Source organism: Cornus florida, unplaced genomic scaffold (genome assembly GCF_030987335.1).
Source record: "Cornus florida cultivar Cherokee Brave unplaced genomic scaffold, ASM3098733v1 CherokeeBrave_3.0.0_Hap2_Chr03, whole genome shotgun sequence".
Lineage (NCBI taxonomy): Eukaryota > Viridiplantae > Streptophyta > Magnoliopsida > Cornales > Cornaceae > Cornus > Cornus florida.
This window is the reverse complement of record NW_026775573.1, coordinates 41,577,880-41,593,484: the sequence shown is the minus strand read 5'-3', so window position 1 is coordinate 41,593,484 and position 15,605 is coordinate 41,577,880. Positions and strand designations below refer to the sequence as shown.

The window sequence follows — 15,605 nt, the reverse complement described above, 5'->3', positions numbered from 1 at the left end:
CCTTCTTTTACTTCATTTTTACTTTCCATCATAATTTTTCATGTAACCAAGCGAACTTTAGAGTTCCTCAATTATTACACACACATACTTGGAATGGCAAAACTCAATTTCCTATAATTGATGGTACTAAGTATGTATTACACACACATATATAAAAGTCCATGCATATATATATATATATATGGATATATCTCATACACTCATATATATATATATATATATATATAGGTCTACCCATTCTTATTGATTAGCTTAGATATTATCTCCTCCGGCCTTCACCACCTTTATTCTTTTCCATTAAGACATTTCCAGGTAGAAGATTATTACGCGTTATTGGAAGGGTTTTGGGATTAACCTCCATCGCGTTGCTTCTAATATTGTCATTTTTGTTGTCGTCGATTTTGTTTTCTGATGAAGAGGCGAGCATGATATTGATACATTCTTTGGAGATTTTGGATTGCATGAGTTGAACATTCCTTTTCATCTCTCTGTCTTTCCCCCATAACACAGCGTACAATCCGAACACATTCAGTACAGCTCCTAGTATGCTGTTAATCACGAAAATTACATGTTAAATGAATTCATGTCGTTCAAACAAGACTTAAGAGCTAGGGTGGCATATGTTGAGTGAATTAGAATATTTATGTCATCCAAACAGAACTTTAGGCTTGGTGACATAGTCGGATAGGTTGCGTGAATTAACATTATCCTATAAGAATCAGTTAATCACAAAAATTACACCTTAAATGACTTCATGTAATCCAAATAGGACTTCAAGAGTCCTAGGGTGGCCTGTGTTAAGTGAATTAATATATTAGTGTAATCCAAACATGATCGACTTTGCAGTATGATAAGAGACATTTACCTTCCCAAGTATAGCTTCTCATCCAATAGTAATGAACTTGCGATTGCTACAAGTACAAGCATCAAAGGACTAAAAATTGATGCAAAAAGTGGACCCCTCATTCGTACACACCATGCAGTGAGTATAATCGTTAGTCCAGAAGCTACTATTCCCTATAATACAATTCCACAAACGCTTACAAATTTAATCACCACAATAACCAACTAATTAGGGCATGAATTGAAATAAGTTTGATTCGAAAATTAATCCAATTCGATTTGAACTTGAAATTCATTTTATTAAGAGTGCAAATTGTAGTTTAAAATAAAAATTTTAAAATAATTCGAACAGATTTCTCAAATCTAGTTAATCAAGTAGAGATTTAGTCCAATTAGAGTTACTAAAATTAAAATTTATTTGATCTACTTGGACAAGATCAATACTTGCCTCGTGAGGCATGAGGAGGAATCTCCTAATTTTTAGATCATGTGTTAATTCTTTTATAATATTAAAAATTAAGTTAATAAAAAAGAGAAGAAAAATAATTTTTTAAAAAAAATTTATTTGATCCAACTAATAACAAATTCACTAACATGATCCAATTCAATCATAACACATGACCAGTAAGAATTAAAGAGGTTCCTCTATGAGTCGTATTATTCAAGATAGATTATGTCAATAAAATATGAATTTAAATTTAAAATTTCTTGAAACTCCCCTACTCAGAAAAAAAATACCGAGTAAATTATTGTGACCAGTCTCATGTTCCAACCCAATTTCCATTGAGTCCAGTCTCGTTCCATGCAGAGGGCAAAAATAGTGGCCTGGATTGCCCCCATCACAGAGATCAGAGCGGTGTTGGAGTAGTGGAAAGGACACTTTTGAACCATCTTAGCCTGCCCTATAATGTACAACAATGGAAATAGAAATATTAGTAAAGGGCAATATGGGAATATCACTAGAGAATTGCTTGAAATATCATGGCCTGAATGATCAACCATAGTGCACAAGAGAAACAACTGCACACAACCAAAAAAGCACCCAACACTCTATTACTAGACTCTGGGTGCCCTTGTGCTGCCACGTATCCATCGTGATGATGATGATGATGAAAAAGGTCAAGATTCGTTGACCACATATTGATTTAAACTCCCTTATAAGACATGAGCAGCATGGCCCCACCAATCGCTATTACTGTCCCCACCAACTTTGCTTTCCCTGCAGTCGTACCCAATCCCAGCCTCTCCAATCTGGACCTCACATTTAACCCAAATCAAACGGCTATGAATATATGCATTACATGAGGAGTCACGTGACATATATACACGTATGTGTGCAAATATATGTACCCAAATGATATAGCCATGACAAAGGTGATGGGGGACTAGATTGGTCATAGCAGAACCAAATGTTGCTGAGGTTAAGACTAAACCCTCCGTGTATAAATTTTGACCCAATGCTCCTTTGTAAAAAATAATTAATTAGTCCGATACATTCAACTTTAAAACTGAGTATCTTTTGTTTCGGTGCATGATTATTTCTACTGTTAATTCATTTAATTAAGTAATAACCTATATACATGCTTTGTTGTGATTACAAAAATCTACCAACTCCTTGGTACTTTTTGTGGAGTGAGATTCGGTCACAGAGCTATAAATTGAATTCGAGATTGATTTTATGAGTCTAGGACATGTCACTAGTAGAAGAAAAAAGTGTAATGAGAGAAATTAATTTATCAGCAAATAATATGGCTATTAATAGATATTGCGTTGCTAAGTAATTAACCTAGAGATTAGTTACTTTAGATTGTAGACACAACTTACCCAAATAACCCGCACAGAAATGCTTGGAATACTACCATCCATGTCAGCTTTGGCGTACTGTTCCTGCGAAAAACAAAATCAATAACTTTTTTTTTTTTTCCGATAATTATACAAAATCAATAACTTGTTAAAACAATATATATATACATATATATAGACACACATATATAAAAATCTTTTTGTCCCTTCCACACGCATAGAACTTTATTTCTTTTAAGCTAGATATATGTAATTATGAGCCTTCTAAATTCTTTGGACCATTTAGTCATATACACTCAATGAGAAAGTACTGGGCTAGCCTAGTAGTATTTTCTCCGTGGATACAACTTAAATTTAAATATATATATATATTAAGAAGGGTAAATGTTGATTATAATTAATACCCAGATGTTGAAATTATGTTAATATGAATGGACTTTAAATAAAAAAATAAAATAAAATAAAAAGGTTCTAAAAATGTCATATACATACATACTGCATACATGTGTGTGTATATGTTAAAAAAGAAAAGAAACTATGGAAATGATAATTAATAAAACCTTTCAACGTAGAGAACAAGAGGGACTATAACAGCAGCAGCGAATATAAAGCGGTAAACAACCAAAACCCTCATGCTCATTCCATCATTTGCTGCAATTTTGTAGAAAACATTCATTCCTGCAAGTGCTATCTGAACCACCACCATCATTATCGTTGGCTTCAACCCATGTATAAAGTTGCATATCTTCGATCCCCTTCACAGCCATATATATATATATATATATATATATAGAATTCTTAATAGAGAAAACAAGGAAGAAGATCAAAACGCTTCTTCTTGCTCGTTTCTTTAGAGAGAGAGAGAGAGAGAGTTGTGGTGTTCTTGAAGCAAGTTTATGAGTGTATGTATATACAAGACAAATATATATATATATATATAAATATATATAAAGAGAGAGAGAGAGAGTGTGTCTTGTAGCTTAAACAAGGAAGTTGAGTGAGATAAGTAATGGGTTAATTAAAGGAAGGGAGGTGTATTTAATGTAATTAAGATTCCGAGGCTGTGCTATTTCCCTACGTTGTTCTGGTATGCACACGTGTAAGCTGCCATGGTGAAATCAAATCAACACACTGTCAATCATGTGGACATAGCCTCTGTTGAAGTGTTATACACTGCAATGAACAACACTGTCCATCAATTGCTCCAAAAGTAAAGCTTTCTATGCTGGGGTAGACAGTCACACTAGGAATAGTATTGCTTCTCTACTACAATTTGAGATTGGTACACTGCCAATCACTTACTTAGGATTGCCACTATCCTCCTCAACTATCAATGCCATTGATTGCCAAACCCTAGTCCAAAGAATCACAGTCAGAATCAGTTCTTGGACATCAAGATTCCTCTCCTATGCAGTAAGGGTAGTATTGATTAAGTCTATCCTTTTTTCCATCTAAGCATATTGGACACAAGCCCTTATTCTCCCTATGAAAATCATTGATCAAATCAACCAAATTTTGAGAAGTTTTTTTCTAGTCTGGGACTGCTATTTGTAGGCTAAAATCCTTTGAAGGTCTTGGTTTTTCCTACCTTGAACTTACAGACAAAATGTCAAGTTTCAAACATATTTGGAGGTTGTGTTCTAGGAAGGATATATAGTCTCTGGGTGGCTTGGACATACAAGTACTTCATTAAAACCAAATCATTTTGGACAGTTAAAGTTTCAACTACTAGCTCAGGATTTTGGAGAAGGCTACTTAAGTTGAGAGACATGGCTAGGGGGTTGGTCAGGCATAGAGTGGGAATTGGGGACTGCACAAGTATGTGGATTGACTATTGACTACCAAATGGCCCTACAGTTCAATAGATTGGACTCACTGATATGGTCAAAAATTCTTCAACTGGACCCTCAAGTCAAAGTTGATAGCCTAATTTCCAATAATCAGGATATTCCAATCACCTTCCATCATATTCCATTACACAAATGCATGTTACTTGTGTCTGTCTGAAGGAGAATCAGTGGACCACATATTCTTCAAATGCCAGGTAGCATTATTTGGGATTTTGTTCAACATATAGCTGGTTTCTACATTAAACTAGACAATTGAAGGGACCTTAATTATCACTTGGTGCTCATCTACATGGTCTCATAATCACTTCATTACCCATAAGCTGTTCCTCGTTTGTGCCATATACTTTATTTGGCAAGAGCAAAATGCTAGAACCTTTAGGAACAATTCAACATCAGCACAACACATCATTCAACTCATCAAAGGATGCATCAGAGCAAGGTTTGCATCTATCAAGCTAAAGAATAGTTCTGAACAAAAGAAGATTGGGTCCATTGAAGCTATGTAGTAACTTTTCATTCAAGGATGTTCCTTTGTAAGTGGTCAGTCGTGGTTCCTGCTGTGACTTAGATTGGTTTATTCTCACAGTTCCTCAGCTGGGATATATCAAGCTTTGAAGGTCTCTGATTCATTTTGCTATTCTATTTTACTAGTCCTCTATATTACATTGGAATGTGGAGGAAATGGTTAACTTTGGTCCCCATTTGACTGATAGTTAGGGCAGTATTTAATAAACTAGAATGTAGTAGAACTATTGTCAATGGCAAGTATAGTTATCTGTAGCACTTCCAAGGAGAATGTTCATTCCTTTAACCTTTTGGATACTCATGTTTTGTGCTAGTCTAGTCCTATTATCATCCTTCTTCTTTCCTTTACCCTTCCACTTGGGCTTAGAAGAAGATGGTATAGACTAGGTTAGATTGATGGGAACGCCCATACTTTTGTTTATCCCTAAATATGTTACCAATTCTATAAGAATATCAGCGAGTGTGAACTCAAACTGATTTCTTAGTTCACTCTAAAAGAGTCGAATGAGTTTGGTAACAAGGCAATAATTATGTCAACTTGAAACTTACGACACAAGTCAGCCATATTGACCTCCAGTTCAATTTTTAAATAATAAACAATCATTTTCCAAGATTTGATCTTTTACTGGAGATCCTTAGGCTATCTTGATGGTATTTAAATCTGACATAGTACTTAGGCATATGCTCTATCTAATCTCACCAAAATATCTCATTGACATTTAACATGATGCTTGAAGAAAATAAAATAATGTAAATGTTAGCTTTGGAGCGTATTCGAGATAAAGTCTAGAATATTGCACCAAGTCATATCATTTGCCTTAATTGTGATACCCCCGGATTTCCGAATGTGGGTTGGCCAGACCTACGCCCGATTACCCGAGAATATTAAACCAATTAGTAATAAATGAACACATAATACAATTAAGATTAACATGAATAAATAAAACTGCTGGAAAGAAACTAGAATGATAATCCAAAACTGAAAATCTCATAACTAAAATTTTATAAATAAAGAATTATTCTGATACATCCAACTTCTCCATTTCTAATACAACTCGGGAATCCACCTGGTGAACCCCTAATCAAACCAATACTGGAAAGCGAACAACCGAAAAGAAGTCCAATGCTAAACCATGAAGAAACCTCCTACGTCGTCGGTAGAATGAGTAGTTGTCTCTGCTCAGCACGAACAAGCTCTAAGACCTGGAACCGTCTGTTACCTGAAAAATAATAGTGGGTCAGGCCCACGAACAAATTCTAATCTAATTGCAATCCATACAGAGACCCGATACGCAGATACACCATAGATACCTCACAATATCTATTTAGTCCATAAGTATATATATATATATCCACACTAAGGACATTCACTGGACTACAATAGGGGTCTCAACCTGAATAGAAGGCATCATGCGAAAACGCACCCAAAGGTAGGCATGAGTACCTAGACCTAACAGGGTACGCCTACCTACTATATCCAGCTACGCATCCACTGCATATACGCACCCTAACCAACGAGTCTGAGACTCAAGCTCATCTCGTGGTATCATAGTCATATATCTAAAGTCCTTCCAAAACTAGAGTATGTCATTCAATTATTCATTGAGGAGGCATACAAAATGCAGTCCAGATAGTCACTCAACTTATTTAGCTGATATGACTTAACTACAACCAACCAATCTAGAAAGTCACTCAACTTAGTCAGTTGATCTGACTTAAACACAAATTTAGGATTCAATAGTTTACAATCCATTCCGTTAATCCAATAGGTTAGGTCTTAGCATTTTGAAGTTAAACCGTCCCTAATATGCCACCATCCCATACCGGTGCATACAATCCTCCATATTCATGTAAATTACAATATATAAATCATAATTTAGTAATTTATAGTTCAAACCATTATCCAAATAATTGTAGAAAACGTTTCATTATTCTAGCAATTTCAATCCAACAGTAATCCAAGTAATTGCAGAAAAGGTTTAATATTTCAACAATTAGCGTCCCAAAACATGAATAGATCAAAACAAATACATAGATGACCCTATCATGCATTTAAAATAAGTGTTATAGACATATTAGATCCCACTAAATTGCCAAAATTAAGCTTAGGCAATTTAAGTTTTCTTCCATCCGTTAACCGTATACAAGATGTGTAGATTTTATACAGTTTGTTCTGTTAATTCAGAGGTAAACTTTAACCAATTAAAGGTCCTATTAACATCCTACATTAATTCTTAATCACTCTGTAAAGTCCCAGAATAATCAGAATAATTCCCATGCTCCAACAATAACAACAGCTCATAACAAAAAAACACAGAATATCAAAATTGAAAAGAGAGCCTTCTCTTTTAAAACAAAGAGCCCTCTCTTTTGGCATGGAGCCTTCTCTTTCTAAATCCAGAGCCTTTTCCTTTCCATAGAGCCTTCTCTTTCTAATTCCAGAGCCTTCTCCTTTCCATAGAGCCATCTCTTTCTAATTCTAGAGCCTTCTCTTTTCCTTACTACACGTCTTCTGCTTCATCTCCGGCAACATTCGACTTTACTGTTCTTCCTCTAAATTGATCTTAAAGGTCTTAAATTACATCTAGTATTAATTCAGACCTTGGTTTGTTTCAGTGAGTTTCAAAACAAACTTAAAACAGTGAGACGTTTTATGCCGAAACAGAGACGAGAAAAACACACATGATAGAACTATTGCAAATACGTTTTCACAGATAAGAGATAACCAAAGTCAAATATAAAAATCATGCATTTTAAACAAAATTTATAGTAATGCTATAATCCAACAAATTGTTAAAATTAAATTAAACAATTCAGTTCCTCCCATCCATTAACCGTATGCTAAATTGTTTACTTTTATACTGTTCCGTTCTTTTGCATAGGACATAAACCATGCAATAAGAGATTTTAATAACTCTTAAAACTTCACTTAGGAATCCCAGTACACTCACAAAGCAGTTTAGAAAACATTAAACCATCCAAACACTGCCCAGAAAACTTCAGAAAATAACTCCCGTGGGAGAGCCTGCTCTAAAACTTGTAGAGCAGGCTCCAGAAAACAAAAGAGTAAGCTCCAAATTCTTAGAGCCTTCTCTAGGTAGGTAGAGCCGGCTCTACCTCTCCTAGAGCCGGCTCTACAATGGGGGGGAGCCGGCTCCCTCCTCCTAGAGCCGGCTCTCTCCCTCTCTGAGAGCCGTCTCTTGCGTCTGCGCTTTCTGCGACCTTCTTTTTCAACGCCGGCCGCTTCCAACCCTTTATATCTGGTTTTAAACTGTTCCTAAGAGCCTTAACTATGTCCAGTACAATTCCCATGGTGTGTTTACAGCAGTTGAAATCCAATACAGAGATTACAAGTTTTACAAACTAAACATGCTTTATGAACACAATTTAAATCAGACATGCACGAACTATACTTGAACAGATTTCAACACATATAGAGCATCAATATAGCATCTAATATAACTGTAAAACTCAGTTGATGATTAATTAAACCCTAAAGGCTACCTAGGTGCACAGAACACAAGCTAAAGGGAAGGAGGAAGAAAAGAACTTGCCTGTGATTTCAGTTATGAAATTCCGGCGTCGTGTCCACTGTTTCGGTAACACTAAGTTATTGTCTAGCCTCCTCTTACTTCTGCTTTTCCCTTCTCCTAGGTCTGACCTTAAAGCCTCAGTCAGAAACTTCACAAACTTGCTCTGTTTCTCTCCAACCTCACTCTGTATCTCACGTTCTCTGTTTCCTTCAGAAGTTTGCTTATTTTACTAAAACCCTAAACCACTGTATAGCTTATATTTATAGGTGTAAATCAATAACCCTAGTCCATGAATAATTAGAGACTATGCCCTAATTCCAATCCTAGTTGGCTCATGAAACTATATATGTTACCGACTAAGTTTACTGCAAAATTAATTATTTAAACTGTTAATTCACCGAAAACTAAACTACAAAATTAATCCAAATAATGCATATAATTATCAAATAAATCAAATAATAACTATTAATGCAAATAAATACAAATAAATCAAACAAGATACAAATAAATAATAAATTAAATATCAGAAATATCCTTTTAAAATTAGGGGTATTACATTATTTCTCTTATTAAAAGTATTAATGTTCTCTTGGGTATCTTAAAGTAAAAGGATTAAGTATAGGAGTAATAAATATATTTTGTAACCTTACGTTGTGAATAAAATATCTAAGTTTCTTTTCCAGTCCGTATTAAAAATGTCTAATTACATTGAATATTTTAGCAAGCAGATTAAAAGAATTAGACATAACTAATCTGAATATATAAATGTATTCATACAATATGTAAGGTGAATTATTAATACTATCATTCATATTTAAAATTAAAATGAGTTTTGTCAACTACATAGTATAATAAATCTCAATAGTATAGGAATTCATTATCACTATTGATAAAAAATCCCTTTTAATTAATGTGGGTCCCTCAACTTCGTAGCATAATAAATCACACAATCAATACGTTAATAACTTATCCTGATGGAGGTGTTCATTATTACTATTGTTAAGATTCATTTGCTATTAGGCGAGCACTTTCATTAAAATAATATGTGGGTCCCTTTAACTACTGTATGAAAAATCAAATAACCAATACGCCAATAACTTATTCGGTTGGCGAAGTTCATTATTACTATTGATGGGCATATCCTATCATTTCCATATCTCTTAAGACAATGCCTTGTCTATCTATATGAAATGATTCCCGATTATATTTAGACTTTCTAAAATTACTTAGTGTAGACCACTCCGTAGGGGAACTAACACTATTGATTTTAGATTGAGTGTATATTAACGTTATTAATGTTCCAATGAAAAATAAAACATTAAATATCTTATCATTATAATCTAGACTCTTTAAATCATGCATAGGGCCTTATTTTTAAAGATTTAATTATAATAAACATTTATATTTTTATTTTCATGATACAACCATTCTTGTAATTTTTAGACTCTTCAAATCATGTGTGGGGCCTTATTGTTAAAGATCTAATTACAATGGTTATAATAACAAAGGCAATGGGTTAATGTATAAAAATCCCCTCTGCTACTCAATTTTTAATTATTTATATAATTAGGGTTTTCAATTCATGATTTAATGCATGTAAAATACTTTAATTTTAATCCAATTAAATTTAGAAAATATCTGAACTTTTAAATAATTTACTAATATTTAATTAGAGGCACACTTTAAAAATAATTTTCAAAAATAATTTTTCGTTTCCCAATAAGTATGCTCTAATTAATTAGTAATCAAATCCAATTAATTTTCATAATTTAATTAATATAAATCAAGTCATTTAGATAAAAATCATGGATCTAATGCATGAACAATAATAATTAGCAATTAATTATTCCATGCATCACATACATTACATAAATAAATAAATAACAGATAAAGCAAAATAAATGGCCAATGGATTTAGCTTTTAATATTTAATTGCTCTAAGTATTGCGCGATGGTCAATTATAGGTTTGTATACACCTGCAAGTTGCTGTAACTTGACCCCATGCACAATCGGACACCATCGGACGTCCCTACGAGCATCTGACGCGCCTACACGCGCTAGGGTAGGTTTCCAGCGCGTGCCACACGCCCCCACACGCTTGCATGCGCTGGTGGGAATTGGCTGCGTTGGCACGTGCAGCTCACGCGCCTGTGGATTGGGTGAGCCTTGAGCGCTCTATGGGCTGCGCTATATCCTATCATCTCTCCTCTGTTGACTAATCCTATGGCTGGGAATCCGGTTGCATCGTATGATGGTGCACCGCAAAGCATGGGATCGGCCGTCCTCTTTTCCAGTGCCGACTTCGTCGGCAGCAATGCTCCAGCCGCCGAAAAAATGCCGAAAATTTTAGAAATTTTTTTAAAAATTTCCAGAAAATTAAATTAAGCACAAAAAATTCCTAAAAAATTCTGAAAAATTCCAGAAAATTCCTGAAACCTAATTTAACCTTTTTGGATCTTCTTGAAGCTTCATAGCATCCTTTGATGAAGATTACATAACTTTAAATAAATTTTACAATTTGAAATACAATGAAAAAAATTAAATTACATCATTGAACTTTCAAATGGATAAATTAAAGCCTTAATTACATTCATCCAAAGATAAAATTACATTTATTTAACCTATAAGCTTCATCCATAGCCCAAACATACATCAACATCATCCAATCACAAATATACATATATCATAATCATATATTAAAATATACATATACATATATAAATTTGGATCCATGAATGATGATTTTCATAAAAACATGATTTCTAGTAATGAATCAAATCATGCTCTGATACTACTATTGGGAAACGTACAAGTTTAAAAACTTTTTGAGGGATTTACATATATAGATCTTGATTCATCACATAGAGACAAGTTTTATGTAAAAATAAAATATGATGTATCATTCAATTAATAGATTGAATACTTACATCAAAAGTTTGAGTAAACCTTTAAATCTTTCCTCTAAAGTGAATTAATATTCTCACTTATTGTAGATCCCTTAGTAAGATCATTTCTCCTTCTTTTTTATAGTAATCTTTACTTTAGGAATCACCAATATATCTCGATGAATGATCTTGGAGGCAAGGCTTATGGTAGCCTCCTTTAGAAGAGAAAGCAAACCCTAAAAAACTAGAGAGATAAAATATATAATATATCCTTTCTTTTCTTTCAAAAATCTATCTTAAAATATATATGGACCCATGTATATATAGGCAACATAAAGATAAGGAAATGAAATAATAAATCCTTCTCAATTTCTAATTCACATATCTCCATTCTAATAGGACTCCAATATCAACTTGGGCTATGGGTGAGAATCCTTTGGGCTTACTATTTTCTTGCCTACTATAAATTAATAATTGGTCTGGTCCATTAAACTATGGACCCAATTCAATTAATATAAATTAATTTCTACTCCACTAAAAGAAATTAATTGCACTCCAATTAAATAGTAAATAACCTCTAAGTCAATATTGCACTTTGACCCCTCTATGCATAATTATTTATCGAATTATAAAACCATCAATCCGAAAACATAATTAATATAATTATTTTGTTACCTTTGACTATTTCCACCTTGATCACAATAAAAGTTTGTTTGACAAAAAATAATAATTTACTAAATAAATATATAGAAAACATTTTGTCTAAAACATACGAAGGCATTCGAATTTACTTTATGATCAAGCATAATCAATACAAAATAAATACAAGTAGTAATGATACAAATATTGAAAATATAACTCTCTAACTATTAATTACATAATTACCCAAAATACCAGTTTAAGAATTCCGAATATTCCGCCGAACAAATCAAAGTAATTACTAATTAATAAAAAAAAAAAGTCTATACTTCTCTCATACTTAAGAGTCAAATGCCATGACAATGAAAGGGAGCAATTGCATACAACCGCTCTCGTAATTTATCTCAAACTAACGCAGATCCAGTTCAAGTCTTAGTTAATAATGAGTCCATCCATAATTATCGACTATGAACAATTTATGATTACTATTTATATTCATGTATTGATCGCTATCACATACATATATAAATATCTCTTGTAATCAAGTGGACACTATCAATTCCATAATGAATTGAAACATAATACATTGAATTCACCAATTATATAAATCATAAATATTTTAGATATGTCAGGAACGTATGTCGCTATAATTCAAATAAGGATTTGCTATGTCAGGCATATAAATCCCAACACATGAATACCACATTTTCCCTTGAAATGTTACAAAGACATTTCCACCCTTACTTCTCTCAATAGAAACACAATCATACCTCTTTTTTTTTTTTTTTTTTTTTTTCATCTGATACGTCTTATTTACCGGATCATTGTATACCTTGTCAAAAGAACCTAGATAGTAACCCTTCAAATAATTAGCAACTCAGGCAAAGTGAAAAAGTGTTGTCACAGATTGAGCTATGAAAATCTGGCAACAACAATTCAACATTCAGAAATCCAGAGTCAATTGGATGAGTATATAAGGTGACCAAAACACTAAATTTTTCATGAACGCCTTTAAATGTAATACTAAAAAAAAAAAAAAGATTATGAGACTCAATCTCTCCAATGGGGAAACTACTAACAACATACAAGTCATCAAAGATGAGACAGTGAATCGGTTTAGCAATATATTAGGCAATAGACCTAGTGATTACCCTGCCATGGATGCTCTCAAAACTCAAATGCTAAAGTTGTTCCTTCATACTTTTATGAATCTCTTAGCGCCATTCATTCTCTTGAGGAAATCAAAACTTGTTTTTTCTTTCTAAAAATCAACAAATCTTCAGGGATAGATGGTTACAATGCGTTTTTTTTTTAGAAAGCTTGGCCAGTGATTGGTGAGGATGTGTCTAAAACCGTAAGGGACTTCTTTGTTAATAGGAGGCTGCTGCAAGAAATAAATTCAACCTAGCTTGCTCTCATTCCTAAAGTCCCTAACCTTTCCACTGTAAATGAGTTTAGACGCATAGCTTGCTTTAACACAATCTACAAAGTTAGTTCTTAGCTGCTAGCTAACAACTTAAATGTGTGTGGCCTAGTATTATTTCTGAATCAAGCTACCTTCATCAAAGACAGGAGGATTGGTGATAGTGTTTCCCTTGTACAAGAGCTCATGAAGGACTACCATTCTTCCTCTCACATTCCAAAAGTACTCTTAAGGTTGAACTAATTCAGAGAGCCCATGCTTGAATTACCACTCGCGCTTTCTCTAGCTATCTCTTTGAATAAGGAATTGACTAGATATTTCCAAGGCACTAATGGTTTAAGGCAAGTAGACCCTCTGTCCCCTTTCCTATTTGTGATAGTTACGGATGTGATTTAATGAATCATATATAAGGTTACTGAGAATGATTCTCAGTTCAGATACCATTGGAAATCTAAGAAGAACAGTCTCACTCACACTACATTTACAAATGACCTTATGTTGTTCTGACACAGTGACCCTCATTCTCTTTCTGTTCTTACCAATGATCTGAGTACATTCTCCTATCTCTTTGGACTCATACCTAATCAAGCTAAAAGCTTCTTATTCACTTATGGTATTTCTTCTGAGGTTTAGAGTTTGCTGATTAACCTAGTGACTGCAGAATTCTTATTGAAAAAAGTATTGCTACTATAAACATGAACAGCCAAATAAATAAATAAAATCTGATCTGCACTTAATTTTGACACATCCGCGAGCCACGTACTGCCTACCCGCTTGGATACCTTTCACCTTTTGGAAGGTTATCGGCTAGAGTTTCGACTCTTTTTGGATGCTTGTACATTGTTGGAGGCTTATCGGAATATTAAGAATGATTCACCAAGCTCTAGGGTTGATGCTTAATTGGTGCATCTGTGTGTGTGGCTTGTGCGTGTCTATGTGTCTTTTGTGTGTCAAGTAGATCCTATTTATAGTGCTGCTATGCTTGGCCAGTAAGCACTTAATTTTGTAAATTTTGATTTTAACTAATTACCTGAGTAATACGACCCATTTATTTTTAGAGAAGATCGAGCGTATGAAAGTTGCGAGTATACGCAATTCCAAATGCGACTATTAGATTATTTGGATTCAGATTCCTCAGCTCCTCCCACATCGGCTAGGGTTGCTCCAGTGGAAGGAAGACTAAAATTCAACATTGATGCAGCCTTTCATCATCTACCTAAAACATTTGTTGTTGCATGTAGTAGTGTTGAGAACTCATAGAGGATGTTCTGTTCGTATTGCTTAATTCTTTTTTCTTCTCTACAGTTGCTAGTACCAAGGTTGGTGAAGCTTTACTTCTGAGAGAAGGTTTGAAGCTTCTGGCTATGTAGATTCCTCGTCACCCTCCAAAGATTAAAAAAAAAAAATGTTCTTGGTGATGTATTTTGACATAGGAGATAAAAAAAAAAATTTTTTTACCCATTGTGTATATTTTATACAAAAGCATCTTTTAACACATTGCTAGATATGCTCTTATGCTCTTAAAGTAATATGTTCCGAAATATTGGGGCCCAGGTGAGGAGTGTGAAATTACAATTTTACCCCTTCTCGATCAAGTGCTAACTTCACTCTAGGTGTATCCCAATATTTTGGGGAATTCCGGACCCAATGGTAATGTTCATTAATCTACTATATGATGATTGAATTTTTTGATTTTTCTAATTTTTCCAAATTAATTAGTGTTATTGAAAGACGAACTTCATTTGAATTTTTTTCGAAATGCCCTACAGACGGGAAGAGACAAAATGGGTGTCTACAATGGGTTTTCATCCTGTTGGTTGGATGGTTGCCTATTTTTGCTTTGCACAGTTTTTGTCTCCATCAATGAATTGATTTACAAAAAAAAATGCTTGCAAGCCGGTTTTCTCTCTATAAAAATACATATATACATATACTGGTCACTCTCTGAGATACTTATAAAATCCAGTTTCTCTCTCATTCCGAATTTTATCTCTATTTTTAGATATATATACGAATACACACATATATAAATATAGGGAGTATCGATCAATTGCTCACTTTTAGTTGTAAACCTTTAATCTAATCCCACTGCTATTTGAAAAA

The 15,605-nt window shown here is 33.7% G+C and overlaps 1 pseudogene; it reads right to left on the bottom strand.

Moving 5' to 3' along the window:
* Window positions 1–259: 259 nt before the first annotated feature.
* On the bottom strand, window positions 260–13,703 carry LOC132301508 (WAT1-related protein At1g25270-like; annotated as a pseudogene).
* Window positions 13,704–15,605: the final 1,902 nt, after the last annotated feature.